Source organism: Mchenga conophoros, linkage group LG10 (genome assembly GCF_057382185.1).
Source record: "Mchenga conophoros isolate Kocher_MC1m ecotype Shallow Benthic linkage group LG10, M_conophoros_male_GT1.1, whole genome shotgun sequence".
NCBI lineage: Eukaryota > Metazoa > Chordata > Actinopteri > Cichliformes > Cichlidae > Mchenga > Mchenga conophoros.
Genome location: NC_140535.1, coordinates 27529844 through 27536295, shown reverse-complemented (window position 1 = coordinate 27536295; position 6452 = coordinate 27529844). Strand labels below are relative to the sequence as shown.

General features: G+C 41.2%; 1 non-coding gene across 1 annotated transcript; it reads left to right on the top strand.

Annotated features, from left to right (window-relative positions):
- Positions 1 to 522: 522 nt before the first annotated feature.
- Positions 523 to 596, top strand: trnav-uac (transfer RNA valine (anticodon UAC)). Its single transcript has one exon. It is a non-coding gene; the product is annotated as a tRNA-Val (tRNA).
- The last annotated feature ends 5856 nt before the right edge of the window (positions 597 to 6452 follow it).

The following is a 6452-nucleotide window of genomic DNA, read 5'->3' as shown; positions in this document are numbered from 1 at the left end:
CCAGCCATAGCAGCTCTGAAGGTGTAATGCGGGGCTGTACCATCCTTTATTGGACCCTCCACAGCCCAGATGTCTGTGATAGGATGTGTTTTCCTGCTAAAAGAGGCCACCTGTTTCAATGTAAGGGTGTATGTGACCTACACCAACACAAGGTGGGAACATGAAAAAAATCTCCTGTTCAAGACTTAAAAAAAATCACATTATGGAGCACTGATATCAAAATAATACCATAATCCAAAGTTTCCCATAGTGCATCCTGCTGCCATCACCTAACATCAGACATGACCGTTAATCATGAGACCAGGCCACCTTCATCTGTCACATGCTCACTGGTCATTCATTTAGTGGCAGGATATGTCGTGGTTCCACAGTGTTGTGGGTATCACGTCTGCTTTATATGTGACAATTATTTACTGTCTGATTATATGTTAAGACATATATGTTTCATGAAGTTTCCAAACCCACTCGTCTAAAGTGCAAGTTGGTGGTAAAGCCCAGCACTGTGTCTACACAAAGGCGTGAGGTTTCCATAGTGTAGTGGTCATCACGTCTGCTTTACACGCAGAAGGTCCTGGGTTCAATCCCCAGTGGAACCAGTGTTTTAGACAATACCAAATGGTGTATCTTTGACCTAGTACCACTGACAATCTGTTCCCTGTACATCTTCTCCAGTCCAAAATATTGGTTTGTTCTAAACATTAAAAACACAAGCTTTGTATCCAAAACTACACACAAATCGACGCCCATCTATTTAGGCGTTTAGGACTTTAGGACTCTATTTAGGCATCCAGTCTTTGTTTACTTCATTGGTGGATATGTATATTGGATGGAAAGGATTGTTCCTCGAGGATGTGTAATGTGCTTACACATTAATTAAAAAACAAGGACCTCAAGTGTTATTCAATACGACCAAACCACCTTTAAATTATGTGTATTGAGCCATGTACAGATTTTTAAAGCCATTCATTCAGTGATTTGTCAGCTGTAGTGGTTCCATAGTGTTGTGGTCGTCACGTCTGATTTACCGTACACGTAGGAGGTCCTGGGTTCACTCTCCAGTGGAACCATGCTGTTTCAGATGTCTGCCACATAATAAGTGCATCCATAAAGTTTAAAGTGGGAGTTTGCCCAACCAGTCTACATGTGTTTTGTGGACTTAGAGAAGGCATTTGACCGTGTCCCTCGGGGTGTCCTGTGGGAGGTGCTATGGGAGTATGGGGTGTCTGTCCCATTGCTACGGGCCATTCGATCCCTATACAACCGTTGCAAGAGCTTGGTTCGCATTACCGGCAATAAGTTGGACTCGTTCCCGGTGGGTGATGGGCTCCGCCAGGGCTGCCCTTTGTAATCCGATTCTGTTTATAATTTTTATGGACAGGATTTCCAGGCGCAGCCAAGTGGCGGAGGGCTTTCACTTAGGTGGCCTCAGAATCTCATCTCTGCTTTTCGCATATGATGTGGTTCTGTTGGCTTCATCGGGTGATGGCTTCCATCTTGCACTGGAACGGTTCGCAGCCGAGTGTGAAATCAGCGGGAATGAGGATCAGCACCTCCAAATCTGAAGCCATGGTTCTCAGCCGGAAAAGGGTGGAGTGCCCACTTCGGGTCGGGGATGAGTTCCTGCCCCAAGTGGAGGAGTTCAAGTATCTTGGGGTCTTGTTCGCGAGTGATGGGAGAAGGGAGCCGGAGATCGACAGACGGATTGGTGCTGTTTCAGAATTTGAAAATTGAGAATTCATCTCATAAGTCATGGCACACTACTCTTCCCAATTAGCTGCCTGAATAACTTACAATTATTGGTACTGATATCGGCAATACTGGCCCAATATTTACTTGCTATTGGATCGATACCAAAATTTGTAGTGTGACACAGCAGCACTATGAATGAGGGAAAGTGCGAATGTTGAATGTTTTTGTTGAAATGTCCAGGCAGCTATATATATGTTAAATGACAAGATATACAGTGGCTTGCAAAAGTATTCGGCCCCCTTGAACTTTCCCACATTACAGCCACAAACATGAATCAATTTTATTGGAATTCCACCTGAAAGACCAATGCAAAATGGAACGAAAATCATGCATGATTCCAAACATTTTTTACAAATAAATAACTGAAAAGTGGGTTGTGCGTACAAAGTATTGGTATTGAATCAGTATCGTCGATACCACCCTGAGAAATCACTTGTATCAGATATCACTAAATTTTAGCACAGATCTGACAGTCAATGGCTCCCGTTACTCATCTAGTCTGAGGAAGCACTGGTTGAAGTGTTTGTGTATTTATTGATTTCTTTTAAGATTTCTTTGAATCTTTACAAATATTTTAAATTATTTTATTAAGGTTTATATGTTGTGTGTTTTTTGTTTTGTTTTTTAACAATGGATGTAAAGTCTGTCAATAAAGACTGAGTAATTGATAGTTTTTAGGTCATTCAGTAGTTGGTTTCCTGCGTTCTGTGGTGGATCTGTAGTGTAGTGGCAATTACATCTGCTTTACGCACAGAATGTCCTGTATTCATTCCCCAGTGAACCACTATGTGCTTCAATTCTTGGAGTTTTAGTATTTTCCAAAGATGACCAACAATCTTTGGTGGACTTCACTTGAACTCTTTAATCAAAATCACTTGAAACAATTGACTCAGCCCACCAACTACGTACGAAAATGTTGGCAGCTGGCCTTTTCCCCCACAGAGACTTTTATAGGACACAAAGTTAGCAGTTGGCGTGCCCACGTCCAGATGCCTTCCTAACCGCTCAGCACAGACTATGCTCTTATTTATTTATTTATTTATTTATTTATTTATTTATTAACACATTTCACTGTGTGTTGTACTTGTATGACTATGCATGTGACAAATAAAGAATCTTGAATCTTGAAAGTCTTTCAGCAACCACGGCCATCGCCCCCTGGTGACCATTAAAAGATTGCAGGGTTAAAACTCAGTGAGCACTAATTAAAACAGTGTCTGTAACATGTTTGATGATGACCCCAGATGAAAGCCATAAACTAATATGTGTTAACTAAATAACAAAAGCCATTGTCTATACTACATACTGCATGTAAGTACATCCTCACAGTTGCCAATTTTTTCCCTGAAAAAAAAAAAGAGCAGAAAATGTCCTTTGAGGTTGACTTTGATGTTTCGTAATTTCTTTTCTCCCATTGTTTTTATTGTCTCCCAAGCATTTAACGCCTGTTACAAGCACCAATTAATAGGTAGATAAAACAAATTTTTACACTTTCAAAATGATAAATTATCTGCACAACCTTTATGTAAACATCCCAAACAGCAACACACATTGAGGACAAATTGAGGACACCACACCAGAGGAAACATTTCTTTTTAAAGAATGAAAACTGTCAGAAAGCTCAGCACCTGGAGTTGAGTCAGTGCTAACCAACAGCCCCAGATGCTGAATCATCTTTTCACCACAGATATGGACACCAGCCCAGAAGGGTCACCCTTCAAGTCCATCACAGGCTCTCCATCAACGAGGGAACCATATGGAGTTTTTCTCCTGCTGCACATGTTGACACAGTCGAGGTAATGAGTCTCTGTCGATCGTTCCAACACCTCCCCACGGACTCACAAACACGCACAGCTGATGGATGAACTGCAGTGACCAGATGAGCCGTCCAGCAGAAAACATTAGTGGACTCTTGTTTCCTGGTGTCCTAAAATGAAATTCTGAAGAGACAGCTTATGTTTTCAGTACTCTTAAATATCATAATTAGATGTTTTAACTTTATATAGCTGGGATTTACATGCATTAAAAGTCCGCTATCGATATCAATAGCACATACACACAAAATTAGTGGCTCAGGAAATTGAGCAGAGCGACTCGTGATGGGTCAATAAAATGATCTATGCACAGTATAAAAGGACTATGAAAAGATTAAAACAGGAATAAACAAGCCCAGAAATGATGCTACATAAATGCATTTTAGAAACCACAGAGCATTTTCTATATGAATCGAAGATATACTGTATTCAATATATCTAGGTATGTTTCTTAAATTCTTATTTATGTTACACTTTGGGAAGGCTAACCAAATAAACAGATGACACATTGAATAAACTCAGCTAATAGTTTATTAAGTACCACTTAAGTGCTTGTTGGTGCAAATATCTAGTCAGCCAATCCTATAGAAGCAACACAGGGGATTTAAGCAAGTAGACACGATGAGGAAAACCTGCTGAAGTTGAAACTGAGCATCAGAATGGGGAAAAAAGGGGAATTAGGTGACTATTAATGTCTTTCATAAACTGCTGAAATAATAGGACCCCCCCCCCACACACACACACACAATCATTTCGAGGAGTTTTTATAGAAGGGTCTAAAAATATTCCGTGAACTGCAGTACCTAATCAAGTGGCTTGTGAGTGTCCGCTGCATGTGCTTTTGGGAATGTTTTGTGGTTGTAACGGCAGCTGTTCTCCACAAAGGGGAGGCAACAGCATCTCTTTCAGAAGAACAAACGGCATGTTTTTTTTCTTAAACTTAATTGTGCTCTTTATGATGTGAAAAACACGGCACTGTCATTCCAGTCAGCCCGCTATTTTGTAAAATTCAGGCCAAATATTGTCAGAAAAATATGAGGAGAAAGTCACTTCAAAACAAAAAACAGGAAAAGCCATGAGCTAATGTTGCCAAATCCCGACTCACTGGGATGTTTTGAAATCTTACACTAAATATCCTCTCTACTCTCATCAAAACTCATTACCTCTCCTCATATACATAATCCTCATTAATCCTACTTGTACTCATGAACAACGTGTGAAAAAAAAAGAAAAAAAACCTCTTTGAAATGAGAGTCCGCTTCATTCCAGCTTTGGTGCCGCCAGACAAAAATATCTCAGGAGACCATTAAAAAATGTCAAATTCAATTATGCCTTTCTCTCTTTTGGGACACCACACACACACACACACACACACACACACACACACACACACACACACGCACACACACACACACACACACTTATGTAAAAACTGAATGAAAAGAAGAGGAAGTCCTGAGGACTTTGAAAGCATGATTGGGAGAAAGCCCTTGTGTTGGTTAGAATAGAAAAGGTGAATAACAGCTCCTGGTAGCCGGCAGCCAGCACAAAGTGGAGTGGAGAGCTTCATTCTCCTTGCCAGAGAGGGAGACCCCTCACGGGGGGTGGGTGAGCGCCCAGAGGGCCCTCAGCAGACCGGGACCTATGCTTAATGAGAAATTCCTGGGGATTTAGAGGGGCGCAGAGGTCTTCATTTTCTCACTGCGCCCACCGTCCCCCGGTAGCCGGGTGGTGAGGTTTCTCTTTCAGCCCTGAAACGTCCCCAGAGGAAGGGAGAATCCCCCCATTCAACACGAGCAGGGCCTGCCTGCCTGCCTGCCTCCTGGATTATGTATATGAGATGTGGGTTGCAAGATCACAACCTGCCACCTCCTGCACACTGCAAAAAATGTCAAGTCATTTAAAAGCTGCACCTGCCCCCATAAGCAGCATCCCGTCTCCGCTAATTAAGATGCTGTATTCACAGTAATGATTGTGAGGCAGGAACAGCAGCGGATGAAATTCCACACACAATAAGTCTAGAAAAAAAAAACACAAGGCATGAGCCAACATTTACATTTAATCCTCCAGGCCAAGATAGCAAGATAGTTATTTTCAAGCATGCAAGTTTTTCTAAATGATATATTTTTCCAGGTACATGTTTGGGATGGTGATTTAAAACAATGAAAATCATCCTATACTGAAGAAGCGGTACAGACAGCAATTGAGTTTAGACACTTTGACAATGATGTCACTTTTCAGCCTCAAAGCAGGAGTGGGGGAGGGGGCATACAGTCTTCCATACGGCAGTAGTTTTATAATAAAACCACTGAATACAATTTTAATTACAGTAACCAAATTGAAAAATTCAACATCCCACAGGAAAACAGTGAAACTCATAGACACACTGTATTATTTCAAGAAAAACAATATTTTACACCTCAGGCACAGCTTCATGACAAACAGTGTAGCCATTGTGTTGCAGTAGTCTCACAAGTTTGCAGATAGCTTGCAAAAGCGGCGCTTCTTAAATCTCTAATGATCCTGGGAAAGGTGTAGCTCTGCGGAAGCATTATGACCTTGTTGTGACAGCAGATAAAACTCCCTCCACAGCTCAGCATAGTGAAGCTTTGTTTGGGAATAAATCTGTGTGGACTGTTTTCAAGTTCTTTATTAATTAGCAGAAAATGAAACCAAAGCAGAAATGTCTCCAAAAAGGACACAGTCCCCCCGGACTCCAATGGTAAAATACCCAACGTAGTTACTGACAGGTGCAAAAAAATCATTTTGCTCTATGTAGGTAAGTATCCCAATTACTGTATAACCCACCGTTGTAAACTGTATTAACTAGTGGGAAGCATCACAGTGGATAAACTGCAGCAAACACAGTGAAAACAACAGAGTTATATT